Source organism: Gopherus evgoodei, chromosome 9 (assembly GCF_007399415.2).
Source record: "Gopherus evgoodei ecotype Sinaloan lineage chromosome 9, rGopEvg1_v1.p, whole genome shotgun sequence".
In the NCBI taxonomy this organism is placed as follows: Eukaryota; Metazoa; Chordata; order Testudines; family Testudinidae; genus Gopherus; species Gopherus evgoodei.
Genome location: NC_044330.1, coordinates 64,441,818 through 64,462,749, shown reverse-complemented (window position 1 = coordinate 64,462,749; position 20,932 = coordinate 64,441,818). Strand labels below are relative to the sequence as shown.

The window sequence follows — 20,932 nt, the reverse complement described above, 5'->3', positions numbered from 1 at the left end:
GGAATGGAATAAAACTCCCTTTCAGGAAGAAACTGTTGTCCCCCCGATGCTGCTTGGACTTCACGCCTTAGACGGCATGCCTTGTAAGCATAAGCAAGGGATCCAGGCTATTTGGCTAGGGTTAGCCCTAAAGGACATACAGAGCTTGCGTGTTACAGCAGCTTCTACTACACCTGGGTGGCAAGATAGAGTCAGGGTGCCCAAGGGGGCTGTCTGTGACTCCATGTTAAGGCTGTTCTAGTGCCTGAGGAAATCACACTTGATACTTGGTGGGTGAGATCAAAGTGTGGCCGTGGAGCCCACGGCCTGCCAGCCCCAGGAGCCGGGGGCTCCTGCTCTCTGGGGCTCTGGCTGCACTAGAAAGGTAAGTTTCTAGCTTGCCTGGTTCAGAAAACTGGAAGGGAAAGAAAGAGAACCCACATTACATTGTTTAAAAAAGAATCCTCATGATTTGTAAGCCACTGTTGTGATTTGGGGGTTTTCCAATAGTGAGGGTGGCAACAATGAAAAGTTAAGGGTTATTATTTAGCATTTAGATTACAGTAGGTTTGGGGGAAAAAATCAGGATTGGGGCCCCTGTGTGCCAGGTGCAGCACGACACCTAGTGCCTTGTCTTGATCTTACGAACCAAGATACATAGAATGTAGGCTGGGTGGGGAGAAGTCTGTGTAACTCATGCAGTTGTTGATATACACGTAACCTCAAATATTACTAACCCCCCCCAAAAAAAAAACAAAAACAAAAAAACCCAACCATCTCCCCAACAGACCCAGAGTCTGGAAAGCATTTGTCCCTCATACTGTTGAAAAGACTCACAGCAAAAAGGGAGGAGTCCAGCTTCTTAAATAATTCTCTAGCAAGACAAAGTAGAGCCTCTCACATTTAGAGAATCATGAAACACTTCCAAGAAATTGTAACTGTATTGTTTATCATAAAGAAACAAAAACACTAAAGACACCAGATTTTTCTGTTACTTCAAAAAAAATGTGCTTGAAAGAAATACCATTACAGTTCAACTTTTACTCTGTTTTTCACACCAGAAGGTTCTCCCCTAAAGAAGATACAACTTTCCTGGAGACATTGCAATACCAGGTCAATGCACAGAGCAGACAAAGCAAGTTTCTGTTCTAACCCCACCCCATTTCAAAAATCAAGCTAATATACAGTCCTCACATCAAGGACATACCAGATATTAAACTAAGAAGACCAGACACAACACTTTGATATTAGCTCTAAGGAGCCAAAAAGCAATACTGACACTCTACCCCACACACACACACACCCCTGCACCCACCCATTTCTACCTCACCAGGATGAGCTCCCAGAAATGCAAGAAACACCATAATTAGGGAACTCTACATGAGAATCATTTCCCCGGAATGACTCCAGTAGAAGAATTCAAAGCAAGAACCCTTAACACACAATTCTGTTCAAAGACAGGCAAGTCTTGCAGATGCCTTCCTCTCGCTGGTTTCTCCTCTATACTCCTCATTTCCATAAAGCCACCCACTGACCTGTGACTACCAATCTCTCACTGATAACTTTTACAGCAAACCAGGGCAAAGAAAGCCTATGCAAGCGCTATTCTGCAGCCCCGATGCTCTTTTCTGCTCCTTCCCACACAACCATCTCAAGCATACAGTCAATTGCATCAAAGCAATTCCTCACTATTTGGGGCATTGGTGCCCCTTAGTCCCTCTGAGGTGATCGGCTGGTTCCTTCTGGCCTTAAATGCTAGGGATCTGACTAAAAGGGCCACAACCTTCCTTCTCTTCTGCTCCTATGAACTATCCCTCCTCTGGGCAAAACGTTTACCGTTTCCTAAGTTAAAACACTGGTGTTCTCCCAACAGGAAAGGGATGGACAATTTCTCTTCTGTGGGGAGACGAGGGAAACCACGCAAACTCCTTCTGGAAGGTATATTAAGGAGGGCGGGGTAAGAACCCTCATGGACTAGATTAAGAAAGCAGCTCTTTAACTGACCTTCCAACAATGACTAACTAAAATCTGCAAGAGCAGCCTTTCAACTCAGGGGCCCAATAATAAGCTGTTGCTAATAACTAACCGAAGAGTTATAAATGACTCCAAACCATACACTCTTAGGACAAACCAAACGTTAACACAAACAACAACGTGTTCTTCTTCGAGTGATTGCTCACATCCATTCCAGTTAGGTGTGCGCGCCGCGCGTGCACGTTTGTCGGAAACTTTTTACCCTAGCAACTCCAGTGGGCCGGCAGGTTGCCCCCTGGAGTGGCGCCGCCATGGCGCCCAATATATATCCCTGCCGGCCCGCCCGCTCCTCAGTTCCTTCTTACCGCCGTGTCGGTCGTTGGAACTGTGGAGCGCGGCATAGCTGTCCTCCACGTCCCTAGCTCTCCTAGTTATCTATCGTTATCTATCGTTATCTCTAGTTTCATTATAGTTGTTAATTAGTTTGTTAAGTTGATAGTTAAGTTAATTAGTTGTAAAGTACTTCTTCGCCGGGGGCTTAGCCCTTCCCAGCACCCGGCACCGGGCTCATGCCTGGTTCGCCGGGCTTCAAGCAGTGTGCGGCCTGCAAGAAGCCCATGCCTACCAGCGATCCCCACGAAGCGTGCCTGAAGTGCCTCGGGGAATCGCACAGATCCGACAAGTGCCGCATCTGTAAGGCCTTTAAGCCGAGGACAAAGAAGGAGAGGGATCAAAGGCTCCGAACTCTCCTAATGGAGGCGGCACTTGACCCGACGGCTTCGCAGGCCGTGGTATCGGCACCGGCACCGGATCGCTCCGGCACCGAGAAGACTCCTCGGCACCGACCCTCTCCGGCACTGGAGCCAGAGCCAAGGCCGTCGAAGTCTAATACTCCGGCCAGGCAGACCCGGCTAGAGCGCCCGGCCTCGACATCGGCCGCGGCGCCGCCGGCACCGTCAGCACCGTTGACTCCGGGCCCGGCGGGTCCGTTGAGTCCGGTGCCGCCGAGCTCCCCCATGAGATCTGGGGTTGAGATAGTGGTCCCGTCCACACTGGAGACCTTCGCCTCGGCTCGGGACCTTATTGCCCTGACTGAGCCTACTCGGCTGCCACCCCCGGTACCTCCGGTGCGGGTCGTGTCCAGAGGCAAGCCCATGATGTCGGCACCGCCCAGAGACAGTCGTTCCCGATCCAGGTCCCGACGTCTTGGGCGCTCCAGGTCCCGACGCCGCTCGCAGTCCCGGCACCGCTCCCCTCAGCGGTACCGGTCGCACTCGCGGCACCGGTCGGCATCGAGACGGTCGCGGTCAGGCTCCAGTCGACACCGGCACCGCGACTCCAGGAGCAGGTCCCGACGCTACTCGCCGCACCGGTCGACCTCCCGGCACCGAGCTGGTGGCAGGTCCCGGTCCCGGTCTCGCTCGACCTCCCGGCACCGAGCTGGTGGCAGGTCCCGGTCGACCTCCCAGCACCGAGCTGGTAGCAGGTCCCGGCACCGAAGCGGCGCCCGGCACCGAAGCGGCGCCCGGCACCGATCAGGATCACGGCACCGTGACAGATCCCGGTCCCGGTCCCGATCCCGGCACCGATATGACTCCCGGCACCGGTCCCCGGCACTGAGACGATCCTCCGTGCCGGCCCGCGCAGACCCGTACCATCCAGAGTCGGCCCCACCGTGGCCCTCGAGACAGCCGTCCGTATCCTCCCAGACGGACAGCGGCTATGCGCTGGGCACCGACCGGCAGGCGGCGCTGTTTGGTGATCCGCCGCTGCAGGACCAAGGCCCACAACAGTGGGGATTCTGGACACCCTGGGCGTACCATCAGGCCCAGGGCCCCCAGCAGCTCCCTGCTAGGCCGGCGACTGCGGAGCGTAGGGCCCCGGAAGCCTCGTTGTCTCGCCCCCCTCCCTCCCCGGAAGGGGAGGAAGGGTCCAAGCAGCAGGACTCCGCTGTGGCTCCGGAGGCAGAGGCGAGGGCTGAGGAAGACCCTCAGTTAGACACTCTCGTGCCGAGGGTCTCATCATCCTCCTCCCCAGATGAGGCGGTGGCGGGTACCTCCTCCAACAGTCCCCCCCCGCTGGATCTCAGGGCTCACCAAGACCTCCTCAGGCGATTGGCTCAAAATCTGAGTCTGCAGGCGGAGGAGGTCTCGGAGATAGAGGATCCAATTGTAACCATCATCTCTTCTGATGCTCCCACCAGGGTCGCCCTGCCCTTTATACGAACCATCCAGGCCAACGCCAACACCATCTGGCAGTCTCCGGCCTCCATCCCTCCGACAGCAAAAGGCGTCGAGAGGAAGTACATGGCCCCTTCTAGGGGATACGAATATCTCCATGTACACCCGACTCCGTGTTCACTGGTGGTTCAATCAGTGAACGATAGGGAGCGTCATGGCCAGGAGGCTCCAGCCCCCAAATCAAGAGAGGCCAGGCGGATGGACCTCCTTGGCCGTAAGGTGTATTCGGCTGGGGCGCTGCAGCTCAGGGTCTCCAACCAGCAGGCCCTGCTGAGCAGATATGCCTTTGATTCCTGGGTGGCAGTGGACAAATTTAAGGAGCTGCTGCCACAGGATGCTCGCCAAGAGTTTACGGCCATCTTGGACGAAGGCAAGAAGGTCGCACGCACGGCCTTGCAAGCCTCCTTGGACGCTGCGGACTTGGCTGCCCGTACCCTTGCGTCAGGAGTTACGATGCGTCGCATCTCCTGGCTGCAGATTTCCGGCCTTCCGCCGGAGCTACAGCATACTATACAGGACCTTCCTTTCGAAGCCCAGGGCCTGTTTTCTGACAAAACAGACCCGAGACTCAAGAGTCTGAAAGATAACCGAGTCGTTATGCGGTCCCTCGGGATGCACACTCCCGTGACACAGCGTAGACCCTTCCGGCCGCAACAACAACAACAACAACAACGCAGGCCGTTTTCCCAGTTCCGCCAGCGGCAGGACCTTTACAGGCGCCGCGGCAGGAACGGGAGGCGCAGGCAGTCGGGGAACCAAGGGGGGCAGAACCAAGGCTCCTCAAAACCCCCGCCTGGTCCTAAGCCTTCATTTTGAAGGTGCGCTCGAGGGCGCAGTAACAGTTTCCCCTATGGATCCTTCCCCCCCGTTTTCCAACCGCCTTTCGTTTTTCCTCCCGGCGTGGTCCCAAATAACATCGGACCGCTGGGTCTTAAGCGTGGTGCAGACGGGATACCGCCTGCAGTTTGTTTCGTTTTCTCCTTCCCGCCCTCCTTCCTCGTCCCTCTTCAGGGACCCCTCTCACGAGCAATTCCTTCGGCAGGAGGTGCAGACGCTCCTCAGCAAAGGAGCTATAGAGGCGGTTCCGGAAAACGAGAAAGGCAAGGGATTTTATTCCCGCTACTTTCTGATCCCCAAGGCCAAGGGGGGCCTCAGGCCTATCCTCGACCTGCGAGAGCTCAACAAATACCTCGTGAAGTTGAAGTTCCGCATGATATCCCTGGGGACCATTATTCCATCCCTGGATCCGGGAGACTGGTACGCCGCCCTCGACATGCAGGACGCGTATTTCCACATTGCCATTTGGCCGTGCCACAGACGCTTTCTCCGCTTCGTTGTGGGGGCTCTTCATTATCAATTTGCAGTCCTCCTGTTCGGCCTGTCCACGGCCCCGAGGGTGTTTACAAAATGCATGGCAGTTGTCGTGGCGCATCTTCGGCGCAACCGTGTCCACGTGTTCCCTTATCTGGACGATTGGTTGATTCGGGGCACGTCGGAACAGCAGGTGAACAGCCATGTCCGCGTGATCACCGGCATGTTTGCGAGTCTGGGCCTCTTGATAAACACAGACAAGTCCACCCTGAGGCCCACTCAGAAGGTGGAATTTATCGGGGCCGTCCTGGACGCCACTGTGGGCAGGGCCTCGCTGCCTCTGCAGCGGTTCCAGACCATGGCGGCGATCGTTCAACGCTTGCGGTCAGCCCCGTTGACGTCAGTGAGGACATGTCTAACCCTGTTAGGCCACATGGCGGCGTGCACCTTTGTGACCGACTACGCTCGGCTCCGCATGAGGCCTCTCCAGCTGTGGCTTATCAGTCATTACAGGCCGGCAAGGCAACCGTTAGACATGTTAATCACAATCCCCCAGAAGGTCTTAGATTCCCTCGGCTGGTGGTTGGACCAGTCCGTATTGTGTGCGGGTCTTCCCTTTCACCCGTCTCAGCCCTCGGTATCCCTGACAACGGATGCCTCAGATCTAGGCTGGGGGGCCCACCTAGGGACCCTGCGGACGCAGGGCCTGTGGTCCCAGGAGGAGGTGGGGCTACACATCAACATGAGGGAGTTGAGAGCGGTCCGCCTTGCTTGCCAAACGTTTTGTCATCAGCTTCAGGGTCGTTGTGTAGCCGTGTTCACGGACAACACGACGACCATGTATTATATCAACAAACAGGGCGGCACCAGGTCCTCCTCCCTGTGCCTCGAGGCGATACGACTCTGGGACTTTTGCGTAGCCCACTCCATTCACCTCAGGGCTTCCTTCCTTCCCGGAGTACGGAACACGCTGGCGGATCGATTGAGCAGATCCTTCCTGTCACACGAGTGGTCCCTTCGCCCGGACGTCGCTCTCTCCATTTTCCGGAGGTGGGGTTATCCCCGGGTGGACCTCTTTGCGTCCAAGGGGAACAGGAAGTGCCAAGCGTTCTGCTCCTTTCAGGGCAGGGAGCCGGGGTCGATAGCGGATGCCTTCCTCATCCAGTGGTCGACCCACCTGTACTATGCGTTTCCTCCGTTCCCTCTGGTTCACAAGGTCCTCCTGAAGGTGCGCAGAGACAGGGCTCGTGTGATCATGGTGGCCCCGGCATGGCCCAGACAGCACTGGTACACCATGCTGCTGGACTTGGCCGTAGCCGACCCAGTTCCCCTGCCCCTTCATCCGGACCTGATTACCCAGGACCACGGGTCTCTCTGTCACCCAGACCTGCAGTCGCTGCACCTAGCGGCGTGGCTCCTGCGTGGCTAACTGGTTCCGAGCTGCGCTGCTCCACGCCTGTGAGAGAGGTGCTCTTGAGCAGCAGGAAACTGTCCACAAGAGCCACATATTCGGCGAAATGGAAACGCTTCTCCTGTTGGTGCGTAGAGAGAAATCTCCGCCCTATGGAAGTTTCGGTAACCGAAATCTTAGACTATGTTTGGTCCCTCAAAGAGCAAGGTCTGGCCTTATCGTCGTTGCGAGTCCATCTAGCAGCTATCTCCACCTTTCACCCGGGTGCGGACGGTCGCTCCGTTTTTTCTCACCCGACGGTGTCGAGATTCCTTAAAGGGCTGGAACGGTTATTCCCTAACGTCCGTCCCCCTGCTCCAACCTGGGATCTTAACCTGGTGTTGTCCCGGCTCATGGGGCCCCCCTTTGAGCCGTTAGCTACTTGCTCCCTGCTTTACCTCTCTTGGAAGGCTGCCTTTCTAGTAGCTATCACCTCAGCTAGACGGGTGTCGGAACTCCGAGCCCTTGTGGTAGACCCCCCATACACGGTCTTCCACAAAGACAAGGTGCAGCTTAGACCACACCCTGCCTTTCTACCCAAGGTGGTCTCAGCCTTCCACGTCAACCAAGAGATTTTCCTCCCGGTTTTTTTCCCAAAACCTCACTCCTCAGGCAGGGAGCAGCAGCTCCACTCGCTGGATGTCCGTAGAGCTCTCGCGTTCTACATAGAGAGGACCAAACCCTTCCGCAAATCCCCCCAGCTTTTCGTGGCGGTAGCGGACCGTATGAAAGGGCTTCCTATCTCCTCCCAGAGGTTATCCTCGTGGGTTACGTCCTGTATCAGGACCTGTTATGACTTGGCCCATGTCCCTACGGGCCGTGTGACTGCGCATTCTACCAGGGCGCAGGCGTCGTCGCTGGCTTTCCTTGCCCGTGTGCCCATCCAGGAAATCTGTCGGGCAGCGACCTGGTCATCGGTCCACACCTTTGCTTCCCACTACGCCCTGGTACAGCAGTCGAGAGAGGATGCGGCCTTCGGAACTGCAGTGCTCCATGCCGCGACTTCTCACTCCGACCCCACCGCCTAGGTATGGCTTGGGAGTCACCTAACTGGAATGGATGTGAGCAATCACTCGAAGAAGAAAAGACGGTTACTCACCTTTGTAACTGTTGTTCTTCGAGATGTGTTGCTCACATCCATTCCACACCCGCCCTCCTTCCCCACTGTCGGAGTAGCCGGCAAGAAGGAACTGAGGAGCGGGCGGGCCGGCAGGGATATATATTGGGCGCCATGGCGGCGCCACTCCAGGGGGCGACCTGCCGGCCCACTGGAGTTGCTAGGGTAAAAAGTTTCCGACGAACGTGCACGCGCGGCGCGCACACCTAACTGGAATGGATGTGAGCAACACATCTCGAAGAACAACAGTTACAAAGGTGAGTAACCGTCTTTTTCTCTGCTGCTCTTCAACCGTGGTAACCAAAAACTTACAAAACCAAAGAGCCAGTGGAATACCCATCACAAAACAGTCCCCTGCTAGCTAAGAAGCCATCTCACTAACACGCTGAGCTCAAAACAAAAAAAAAGAGCAGAAAACCCCAAACAGTAATTTCCAGAACTGTGAGTTGTTTTCATATACTAATAGAAAAGCTTGAGCTATTGACACCAGCTCAGGTAACACCCTCCTGTTTTTTTTCACAACAGGGAACAGCTTCACCAAAGCAAAGCCTCAAAAAATTGGATACAAACTCATAAATGTTCCTTTCTATAGAAATCATTAATAAAAGGCAAAAGATTTATACAAACTGAAGAGAAAGCAGAGTACATAGAACACCTGGCAGAGGCGCTGCTGGGGTAACCGCCTATGCTACCAAAAGTCAGGGTGACTACTCTCACAGCCCACTAAACCGCGAGCTTTTAGAGGAAATGGAATTGAACAGATTGACAGTCCGAGTTGGATCATGGGAACCGGGGACACTGGGAGAAAAACCGGCCCCTTGACCAGGGACTCGCTTGGCTGCGCGCAATGCACTGTGGGTATGCAAATAGGATGCTCCGGCCCTCTCCAGCACTCAAAGGAGTCTTTTCTTCGGGCTGCCTCTACTCCATCCCCAGCTGGGCGTAGATTGGGATGTGGCAGGGGTGGGGAAGCTGCTGTTCTGAGACAGTCCCGCTGATGCCCAGGTGCATGGAGGACGGAGCCTGGACGAGAAGCCAGAGGGCACTTGGCCCACAGCTAAAATCCGGAGCAAAAGCACACACTTTGCAAAGGAACAGGAGCCGGGATCTTGGACGTGAGATTCTATCTGCCGGTCGGGGTGCGACCCCGCGTTGTACCTGCTGCTTGGTCTGCCTCTGCTGCAAAGTAGCTCGCCTCAGATTCTTGGGGTTCGCTGAGCTGCAGCTCACCTTGATACATGGGAACAGCTTAAAATCCTGGAATATCAGGGTTGGAAGGGACCTCAGGAGGTCATCTAGTCCAACCCAATTCCCAACTAAATCATCCCAGACAGGGCTTTGTCAAGCCTGACCTTAAAAACCTCTAAGGAAGGAGATTCCACCACTTCCCTAGGGAACCCATTCCAGTGCTTCACCACTCTCCTAGTGAAAAAGTGTTTTCCTAATATCCAACTTAAACCTTCCCCACCGCAATTTGAGACCATTGCTCCTTGTTCTGTCATCTGGTACCACTGAGAACAGTCTAGATCCATCCTCTTTGGAACCCCCTTTCAGGTAGTTGAAAGCAGCGATCAAATCCCCCCTCATTCTTCTCTTCTGCAGACTAAACAATCCCAGTTCCCTCAGCCTCTCCTCATAAGTCATGTCTTCCAACCCCTAATCATGAGATCAGGGCTGCCTCTACATTTTTTGACGCCCCAAGCAAAAAAAATGTTGGCTGCCCCCCGTCCCAGCCCTGGGGTCCCCCCACACCCACCTGCTGTCCCAGCGCTGGGCTTCCCCCTTTCCTCCCCACCAGTGCCCTCCCCCCAACCCGCTGCTGCCTCAGCCCTGGGCTCCCCCCCGCACCAGTGCCCCACCCACTTCCTGCCGCCCCAGCCCTGGGCTCTCCCTCCCTCCACCTGCACCCTCCTTCCGCCACAGCCCTGGGTCACTGGTAACTCACTCCCAGGGCAGGTCATTCAGCAGGAATTTTGGATGTGCAAAAACACACACAGGATTGGTTCCCATATGGTTATAGAAGTGCAGTAAAGTGGAACAATTTTCAGCTTGTGTGATCGGAAGATATCTGGATGCATATTATAAGACTGTCCTCCATAAATGAGGAAAAGTTGAGGTGCCTTTATTATTCTTTTGTTCCACTCTTTCTTTCTATGGGGAATTTGCCAATGCAATATCACTGTCCTCCTTTTAAACAAACAAAAAAAGGCAATGGCTGTTGAAAATAGCAATTCCAGCCCTAATAACCACTGGGAAGCATTTCTTGCTCAATTTCAACCTACTTTTTCTACAGCAAGTTACAGTGGATCAGTATATTTGATTTGGGAGAAATGAAGTACCAATTGCCCAAAATGAGCTTGAGCACTTCTGAATTTTGAGGTGTTCAAATCTGGAAGGCAGGTGCTGGGTGTGTGTGGAGGGAGGTGGGGGGGCTGTGGGCTCTGCAGGGGAGAACGGCAGCATGTATGCAGCAGCGTGTCTGTGCACCACCATTACCATGCAAGGGGAAAGCCGATACAAATTACCGGAGCCCGATGGTCCAGAATAGGGTCCAGGGCCTGGTTTCCCTGGCTTCATTGCCCTGTTTAGCTGGTCCACCTTGCTGGGGGGCCTGAAAAAAATTTTCACCAGGGCCTGAACCCACTTTCAGTGGCCCTGTGGGTATGGGGGGCCTTGCCCCCCTCCACGGAGCATGGGGGTGCCAATAGGCACCTATGCATGGTCCCCCCAAGCAGGGCCAGGATGGAAATAGGGGGCCTGTGCCCCCAACATGGAGAATCTGGGGTGCAACCTTACTTAATGGGTCAGTCTGTCCTTTCTCTGACTCTCCCATTCCAGCTTCAACTAGCGCTTGTGGTTCATTCATTCCTTTTCATTCCTTTCCTTCTCTAGCTTGTATGCTCTTGCTTTCTTTCCTTCTTTTTCTATTTTTTTCTCTTCCTTTATTTCGTTCTCTGCCTTTCATGTTCTTTTCGCTCTCGCTCTCTCACTGGTTATTTTTTTCACTCACTCTTTTTCCTCACTCCCTTCCAAGCCAAGCAGGTTCTCCTCACACACACATTTTGACAGGTTTTCCTCCTGATCACTGAGTGGATTAAGCATGTCTTCAGTGGGGGTTTGGCATGCCAGAGAGCAGGGAGCAGGCTGGCCGGGTGTCTTTGTGGCTGTCTGCTGGCCACACATAAGCATGGTCCTCCCCTCCTCTTGCCCTTCCCTCAGTTGCTCTGTAGCTTTTAAGCATTCCCTTGGAGCTGTCAGCAACAGCCGCCTCTGCTCTAGGTGCCCAGAGCATGAAAGGTGTGTTGGGCTCCAGCCTGGTACTCTTCCTCTGTCCTGCCAAGCCCTGACTATCAAGCCTGGCCCTGGCACTTATTCCTTCAAGTGCCATGTGGACAAGAGGGAACATGTGGCTGCAAGCAAAATGGCAGAACTTGGGGACATCAGGTGAAGCTGTGAGAATCCCAAGCATCTGGTCAAACCACAGGACTGCAGGTTTCAGCAACCAGGGTAGCAAGTTCTACAGCCCCAACCTATTGTGGCCATCATGACCAGGCCCTAGTGGGCAAGTCACCCAGGAGGGGAAAGATTTGCTCTTGCACAGCTGGAGACAAGGAAGTTGAGCATTGTGAGCTCTAGGGGTTTGCCACAAGGTCCCACTGCAATTTGAACTCAGATTGCAGGATTCAGAGTCCTGAGTGCTGCTCATTACACCATGGGACCAGCTTGTGCTGCTGTCTCTGCACATTGGTGACCCTCACGGGGCCGGCTCCTGTAAGGGACTGTTGGCCCCTTATTAAAGCTCAGTGGCTTTTTCCCCAGTACCAGTAGAGGGGAGAAGGATCAATGGGAAATCAGGACCCTAAGACTAACAGTCCCCGGGGCAATGGGGAGAGCAGGGCGGCTCTACAGTTTTCGCCGCCCCAAGCAGCGTGCCGAATTGCCTCCGTGGGCGGCAGGGCAGTCCGTGTGCCCTTAGGGCACCAGGCGTATTTCCGAGGCGGTGGCAATTTGGCGGCAGCTTCTATGTTTAGCTGAAGCCGCCGTGAAAACACTCCTGCCACCCTAAGGGCACACAGACTACCCCCGCCGCCCGCGGTGGCAATTCGGCATGCTGCTTGGGGAAAAACAAGGGGGACTGCCGCCCCTTGCAGATTGCCGCCCCAAGCACCAGCTTAGAATGCTGGTGCCTGGAGCCGGTCCTGGGGGAGAGGCCAAAGCTCCAAAGTTAGCCGGACTGACAAGCCAGGCAGTGTAATGAGGGAGTCACCAGGCCAGGGGATCCCATTATCTGTGTGAGCTGGAACTACCCTGGGCCAGAGTGGGACTCAGCTAAGGAGAAAGCAGGAGCCCGAGAAGAGCCGGGGAGCAGAGCTGTGCCAGCCAGGGAGAACCAGAGCAGATCCATGCTGTCAACTGAGCCAGAGCAGCATGAGCCATAGAAGCTGCCCAGGAAGCAGATCTGTGCTGGGAGAAAAGCTGCAAGAAGCAAAGCCAGAGAGGCCAGAGGAGCAGCCCGAGGAGCTGGAGGCAGAGTCGCAGCAGCACTGGGGCTGGAGGTGAGTGCAGTGAGCAGCTTGGGAGAGTCAGAGGGACCCTGGACAGAAGGCCCAGAACAAAGAGATGCCACCAGTCAAGAGGCCTTACAGGCCAGACTTTTGGGGGTGGGGGGAATCATATCCCCTACATGGGGGCTGACACTGAGAACAAGAGTCCTGTCACCTAGAGCATGTGGCCACTGCCAGAGCAAGTGTCCAGCCTGTGGTGTCCCTGTAGCACAGCCAGGGCCTGGGAAGGAGGCCTGGGACATGTGAGGGAGGGACTGTGACCTGCCCTGACACTCCAGAGAAGCTGGTTGTGATCTCCCTGCACCACAGAACAGGGTGACGTGTTTTCCTTTAATCTTTCCTTTTATTTTACATTAATTGCTGGGTAATAAATTGTATTTGCTTGAAGCGATGCAATACAATGATTAGTGCCCAGAGTGGAGAGAGTACCCCACAGTGGGGCACTGTAGCCCTGTTCAAGTGAGTGTGATGAGATTGGGGGTCAAGCCCCCAGGATTCCTGGGCCCAGCCTTGTTGGGGTTTTGAGGACTCTGCCACACATGAGAATAGAAAGAGCATCCTCGGGGTCAGGCAGGCCTCTGGGTAAGAGGGTTGGGACTCAGATCCTTTCTCTGGCAAGTTTCACCAGGGTCGTGTATAAACCACAGGAGTTTGCCACAATAGCCAGACCAGAACCCCTGTACACTTGCCCTCTGTACTCATTGCTTCTCTGTCTCTCTTCCCCTCATCTCTGCTGCTGTCCCTCTAAGCTTTCTCAGCATCTGGCCCCACAGCGCTTCCTGCCAGCCAGAGACTGCATGTTTTAGGCCTGTTCCTGTGGATGTGGCCTCTCTCCTGATTTCTGAGGAGAGGAACCTTTCCAGGAAATGGCCATGGATTCCGGGCATCTGCATGTGGCTGGTGGACAGCAGCAGGAATCATTTGGCTCCTGGCACACAAGGCCACTTAAAAAGCTGAGTGCCCAAATAGGGGCTTGAATCCTGAACCCTCAGAGTAGGAGCCTGATGCTCTATCAACTGAGCTACCTGAGACCATCTGCACCATTCACCCCAAGAGCAAGGAGGTAGGCAAAAGAGAGGCAAAAAAAGTCCCAGGAACCCCTCCACTATTTCTGCACATCCACTGCCTGTCAGCAGGATTCCTTCTCCTCATCCCTCCTGTGCCTCAGTGTGACTAAATATCCACACCTAGACAGCCGGTCCATCCGCTGCACCCCATCCCCCATGCCTTAGCCTCCCTGCCAAAGCCGTGCACCTGGCTCCATAGAATTAAGTCTCATGTGTCACTGGGAACTCTACTTCTTGTGCCCAGAAAGTCTCGGCCCCCCTCAGTGGAAGATCTGAGAAACACAATGTCCACCTTTTCCAAAGAAATGATTGGTGGGATTTGTTCTCATGTGGCCTAATGGATAAGGTGTCTGAGTGTAGATCAGAAAATTGAGTGTTTGAGTCCCTTGGTGGCTGTGTTTCTGCAGTTTTGCCATTGTGCTGAATGTCCTGCTCCCTTCAGGGCTGGAACTTCTTCTTGGCTGCTCAGGCCAATGCTCTGGCTTCAGCTAGAGCCCTGGGAAGGAGTTGGGGGGTGGGTGTCACAAAGGCTGGGACATGAGCCCCAAGTGTTTCCAGTCTAGTCTTTGCCATTCCTGACTTGCCAAAGAAAATGGGCGGCTGCCCGGGCTGGCACGTGTGCCTGTCCCTGTGCTGGAGGGTACTTGCTACATAGCGTCTTCAGAGCCTGGGTGTTTCTCTGCTTCTCGCCAGCTGGCGAAAAGCCTCTTGGGGTAAAATCTCCTGCCCCACTGCAAAAGTGAGCACCTTGAGTGGGACCAGTCAGAGGCCTCACCATGGGGGCTGGCCCTGATCTCCTCCCATCTTGTGACGTTGGCCACAGAGCATCAGCAGCTGCCCTGCAAGTTGGTGACCTTCAGTGGGTGTTTGGCCTGGCAGGGAGCAGCCTGGCTGGGTGTTTTTGTGGCTGTCTGAAGGCCACACCTAGGCATGGTCCTGCCCTCCTCTAGCCCTGACCTCAGTTGCTCTGTGGCTTTTAAGCCTTCCCTTGGAGCTATCAGCACCAGCTGCCTCTGCTCTAGGTGCCCAGAGGAGGAGAGGTGCATTGGGTCACTTTTAGAGATGCCCCTTCCCTGGTACTGCCCTTGCTCAGCTGTGCAGAGGAGTTTTCATCCCCAATCCCTGCCTGTCACTGCCCAGCAGCCCTCTGGCACCATTCCTGAGGGTCACCCTGCCTTGCTCTCTTCCTGCCATGTTGGGAAAGACAGCTCTCATCTCTCATCATTAAAGATCAGGTGGGCCAACTAGGGACAGAAGCCCATTCTATGTTTTCCTACTGCCCAAGCTCAGGAACTCACCTTGGGTGCAGGCACTGCTGTGCTCCCAGAAAACAAGCCATCCCTGCCCAAAGACAGATAACAAGGCCTACTAAAACCCAGGATTGAAACATGGACCTTTAGACCTTCAGTCTAATGCTCTCCCAACTGAGCTACTTTAGCAGCTGCATAATAGAGTTTCGGCCGGTTGCTTCTCTGTCTGGGATGTTTTTGTCAGCAGTTGCACACAAAAAGGACAGGAAAACAAATGGCTGCTCACACCCCCACTGTGGGAAACCGATGCTGTTAGCTGTGGTGAGTAAGAAGTGGCTGTTGGCTGACAGGGCCTGTCCCTCAGGAGCTGGAACAGCAGCTACCACTTTCCCCTTGACTCCAGGCTGTGGGAAATGCTCATTGCCTGGCTGTATGGGCGGATGCTGCTCCGTGCCCTGGAGAGCATCTGTATTGCTCTGTCAACCCCCCGTCTTCACTGAGTCAGTCTGGTAAGGTCCCAAGTGCCCCCTCCGGCTCGGCAGCTGAGAGTCTGTGCAGACATCAGCCCCCCTGCCAACCCCACAGGCAGCAGCAGCACCAGCCACCCAGCACCACGGGAGCACTCAATGCACTTCCTGTGGGGAAATGGCTCCTTGGCGTCCAGCTGCTAGAGTGAGAGCCAGGAGAGAGCAGCGTCTGGCTCACCTTGGGGGAGAGAAGAGACTTGATCTCCCTCAGTCTCCCCCGCAAGGCTGGTCAGTTGTATTTTCACTGTGATAGTCAGTGCTTCCCTTCAGGGCCGGCCCTAGAGGGGTCTGGGATAAATCCCCACTTTCCTTCCCAGGCCCTGCCCCCACTTCACTCCTTCCCCCAAGCCCTCACCTCATCTTGTCCCATCTCTTCCCATCCTACACCTTCCTGCCCCATTCCTCTCCCTCTCCCACCGCTTCCCATCCCTGCTCCTTCCCCTCCCCGCCTAGTGCCTCCTTCACCCCACTGAACAGCTGATCAATGGCAAGTGGGAGATGCTTAAGGGGAAGAGGAGGAGCTTGTCAGCAAGGCCTGTAGTGGGAGGGGGAGCTGGCTGCCAGTGGGTGCTGAGCACCTATTTTTTCTCTGTTGGTTCTGCAGCCCCATAGCTCCCATGGAGTCGCTGACTTGACGCCTTTCACATGCTAGAGAGAGGAGCAGAACCAGGGTTATGGCTGATCTATGGGGCACCAGGTGAGTGGCAGAGGCTTCAGGTGCTGAGAGTTTGCCTGACACCTCAGGGACACAGTGTGATGTGGTGTCCCAGGCATCTCTATGAAAGGAGCAGAACAGGATTTACTTGGGGTGGGGAGAGAATTGAGAATGTCTCATGGGGTTGTACAGAGGCATTGCCTGGGTGAGAGACTGGCTAAAACACAGACCATGATGTGAGCAGGATTCCAACCTGTGCAGGGTGACCTTATTTGATTTCAACTCCAATGCCTTAACCACTCGGCCATCACAGCTGTGAGCATAAAACTGCCCCACTGCCAGAGAAACTGGTAAAGAATCACAATGTCCAGGCGTGAAGTCATCTAAACTACAGAATTCCCACTGCAAACCTGGCTCCCAAAGCACAGGGGGATTTGGGTTCGTTCTCTTTGCTTAGCTATGTGCAGTCGCACAGAGAGCGCGTTTAAAAGTCTCCCCTCCCACAGAGCGGGAATGGGAAATGATTCTCAACTTGAGGCCTGATGTAGAGTGATCAGGGACTAGCCTTTGCTAGAGAAACCACTGTCAAGTTTTAGCCAGTTAGGACAAGTCAGCAAATAAGAACAACCTCAGGTATCAGCAACTACTACAGGTAGCAAAGTCCTACAGGGAGCAGTTTCTGGCCCTTCACCTGCACAGCTCTGCTCCCCGCTCTTCTCAGGTTCCTGCTCTCTCCTTAGCTCTGCCCCAGGCAGTTCCAGCTCACATGGAGGATGGGACTCCCTGGCCTGGTGACTCTCTCATTACACTGCCTGGCCTGTCAGTGCAGCTAACTTGGAGCTTTGGCCTCTCCCCATTGTCCCTGGGGACTGTCAGTCTCAGGGTCCTGATTTCCCATTGATCCTTCCCCCTTCTATTGGTGCTGAGAACTAGCCAACCAACGCCCCCCCCCCGCCATACATATACCAAATTTTAGTAAAGGGCCAAGAGCCCCCTTACACAAGCCAGTCCCATGAGGGTCACGAATGTGCAGAGAAGGCAGCACGAGCTGGTCCCATGGTGTAATGGGCAGCATTCAGGACTCTGAGTCTTGCAGTCTGAGTTCAAATCTCAGTGGGACCTTGTGTTGGCTTGTGGTAAACCCCTGGAGCTCAAAGTACTCAACTCTTCTGTCTACAGTTGTACCAGTCTCTCCCTTCCTGCTGGGTGACTCACACCTCCTAGAGCCAGGTCTTTGGCTGGGATGGCCACAATGGGTTAGGGCTCTAGAACTAGCTGCCCTGGCGGTTGGGGTTCTTGCTGCTTCACCTGATGTCCACAAGCTTGGCCCTTGTGCTTCCCATCACACTTTTCCTTGGGCCCACATGGCAGTTGGAGAAAGGAGTGCCAGGGCTGGGATTAATAATCAGGGCTTGGCAGGAGGGAGGAAGAGTCCCAGGCTTTAGCCCCACACACCTTCCCTCCTCTGGGCACCTAGAGCAGAGGAGGACCAGTTCTATCTGCTGGATACCTCAGCAGAGTAGAAGGTGAGTTCATGTAAATACAGTCTGGTCCCAAAGCCCCCCCTGAACCCTGCTCATCACTAGCTGTCAGGGGAGAGCTCATTCACACCTCACTTAAAAATCATCACAGCACCTCAGTACACTACTACAGCACCTTAATCGGTTACATCAGAGAGGAGCTGCAGTGGGATGCCTGTGCCTTTAAGAGCCCAGCCCTGAGAAGCCCATCCTGAGAGTTGCTGCCTGTGGCAGGGGAAATAGAAAAGCCTCTCTGCTCCCCCCGCCCCCCGTTTGCAAACACTGGAGTCTCAGCCCCCCGGGGTAACTGTTACCTCTCTGCCTCTGCCTGTGCCGGGTTTAACCCTCTGGCAGTGCCTCATCCCTGGGCTTAACTCCGGCTCCTTCCCCCCTCCCTGATTTTGCCCTTAAGCCCCTCTCCTAACTCTGCCTCCAGCTGCTTGACCCCCCCGACCAACCCATTTCCACGTGCTGCTCAGACCCTGGCTACCCCTCCTCTGATTTGCTCCCCTTTGCCTCTTTTTAATCCCTGTAAAAAGTAGGGGGTGCTGGGTCCCGTTCTTGGCAGAAGGGCACTGGGTGCCTGGCCCCTGCCTGCCCAATGCTCAAAGTGCCCCCCACGATCTTGCGAATGTTTGCTGAGTGCTGCAGGGTCACCTGCAGTGGGGAGAGAGATGCGGTTAGGGGGTGATGTAGCCAAGGATACCTCACCCAACACTGAGATGCGGCCACCTCTGAGGTGGGTTGCAGAAGTCAGCAAATTAATTTGGAACAGGAAACGCACTGAAAGGACCGAAGCAGCTGCAGGAGGTGGAGAAAAAGCAGGATGCCTGGATCCCAGCCCTGCCCCTCCCCCACTCTATCCCCTAACCTCCACTCTTCTCCCAGATTTGGGGGGAAGAACCCAAGAGTCTTGATTCCCAGCCTTGCCCAACCCCATATTTTGATATGTCTCCATCCAATAGCTGCCCCCCCAACTTGCAGGGCAGCACCACAGGGCACACCAGGGATCTGCCTGTTTGCACAGGATGGGAGACACCAGTGTCCCAGGATGGGGAGAGACAAAGCTAAGGGAGAAGCAGGCAGCAGACAGCCTCCATGGCAGAGAAAGAAGTTCTAGGGGGTTCCATGCTGCAAGGAGTGAGGGAGGTTGGCAGGGAATGGAAGGATCTTCCCTCACAGCAGGTGCGTCTGTCTCCCCTCCCCCACAATTCCTTCCCAGCCCTACCCCGGCCCAGGCTAATCACAACCCAGCTACCAGGGTTAAATTTGGCCTGGATTCCCCAGCTGCTGGGGGAGGGGCATGGGGCGGGGAGCATGAGCCTCTACACTCCCTTCCCCCGACACAGTTGCATGGGCACTGACCAAAGGAGCCTGCAGCACTGCTGCTTAGAGGAAACTGAGGCACCAGCCAGTGACAGACATATTATGGCTCTCCTCATCCTCATCCTCTTTTCCATATGCAACCCCGGGGGGGGGGTAAACTCAGAGCAGTTGCATAGTTAACCTGTGGAACTCCTTGCCAGCGGATGTTGTGAAGACCAAGACTATAATAGGGTTTAAAAAAGAACTAGATAAGTTTACAGTGGCTAGGTACATCAAGGGCTATTAGCCAGGGTGGGCAGGGATGGTGCCTGTAGCCTCTGTTTGCCAGAAGCTGGGAATGGGCGGCAGGGGATGGATCACTTGATAATTCCCTGCTCTGTTCATTCCCTCTGGGGCACCTGGCACTGGCCACTGTCAGAAGACAGGAGGATACTGGGCTAGATGGACTTTGCGTCTGAAGCAGCCTGGCCTTTCTTATGTCTCCCTTGGAGCAGCAGTGACTCCCAGTGGGCAGTCAGAGTAATGCATAGAAGGTGTTTTCCTTGGCGCAGCAGTGACACCCAGTGGCCAATCAGGGTAACACACAGAGCATGTTTCCCTTGGAGCAGCAGTGACACCTCGTGGTCATTCAGGGTAATGCACAGAGCATGTTTCCCTCGATACAGCAGTGACACCCAGTGGTCAGGTGGCGTAATGCACAGCGTGTGTCTGTCTTCTGGGCGCAGTGACACCCACGGACCAGTCACGGTAACGCACACAGTGTGTATCTCGTCAATCTGGGTAATGCACAGAGCGTGTTTCCCATGGAGCAGCAGTGACACCCAGTGACCAGCAGGGGTGGCATCAGACTCTTCTCGTTTGGTGGGGGACTGAGGTGGGCTACACAAAAAAAATTGGGAGGCTGTGCCCCCCATCACCTGGCCCCTCCCATGCCTCTGCTCCTTCTCAGTTAAAGGCCAGGCTCATCTCCTCCCCCTCAGCCAGGGTTTACAGCAATACAGCCTTTATTAAAATAAAATAGTGAACAGGGTTTACTTTAAATAAGCTAAATCTGTCCAAATTTTAGTATTAAATCCAAAGTTCTTAATGATCCCATCAACAACCAAAACCTAAATGAAAAATTGAAACCAAAAACAATGCTTAATTTAAAACCCAAACATTAAGAAAAACTTTGTTTTTAAAAATAAAAATAACAAATACCATAAATTAATAATTTCAACATTTTATAAAAAAGGTGTGCTACAGCAGGATGATAAAATAACATCAAATAAATAAGCCTAAACACTAAAACCTCCTATAAAGGAATTGAATCCTTGAATACCGGCCAAATCTGTATAAAATATGCCGAACTATGTCAAAACTGGGGTTGTAGGTCAGCCATTCGAATCCAGCAAATGTCAATTAAAAGCTCCATTCCAACTAAAAAACCAAAACACCCCAATAAACCAAAACGGTCACAGCCTGAAACAAACCTACCCAGAAGCAAAATTAAACCTGTGCCAACGTTGGAACAAACGATGTAAATGTCTAATTCTAACTTGTTTCTCCCAGGAGGAAAGTGTTTTGCACCCCAGGAACCAGGCTGTCACTGCAGCTTTCCTTTCACTAAATAAGATTTTTACCAAATATAAATTGCCCTCAAATTTCTCTAAGAGAAATTGAAGTTGTATCTTTGCACTAATATCCCAAGTGTGCAAGTCCATCCCCTCAGAGCAGCCCCACACCCTTAGCCCAGGGGAGAAGCCCAACTGATTTGTGCATTTGTAACCTTGGGGCCTGAAGCTGATGAGAGAAAGGGAAGTGAGCCATCTTGGAGCTTTCTGAAACCACCTGCTGGGAGGACAGGGAATTGACTGACCGACGTCCTAGCTAATTTTGACCTTGTTCTCCACCAGCAGGCTCCATTGGATAGCTTGGGAGTGACTTGACCATGGCAGCACCCTATTTACAT

General features: G+C 54.1%; 1 protein-coding gene and 2 non-coding genes across 3 annotated transcripts in view; 1 reads left to right on the top strand and 2 right to left on the bottom strand.

The window, feature by feature from the left end:
* LOC115657023 (zinc finger protein 502-like) overlaps positions 1–20,932 on the top strand; it is a 75,341-nt gene that overhangs the window by 5,520 nt on the left and 48,889 nt on the right. The gene's annotated exons all lie outside the window — the stretch shown is intronic.
* On the bottom strand, positions 1,056–1,252 carry LOC115658134. Its single transcript, XR_004002169.1, has one exon. It is a non-coding gene; the product is annotated as a U2 spliceosomal RNA (small nuclear RNA).
* On the bottom strand, positions 8,602–8,717 carry LOC115658139. Its single transcript, XR_004002173.1, has one exon. It is a non-coding gene; the product is annotated as a U5 spliceosomal RNA (small nuclear RNA).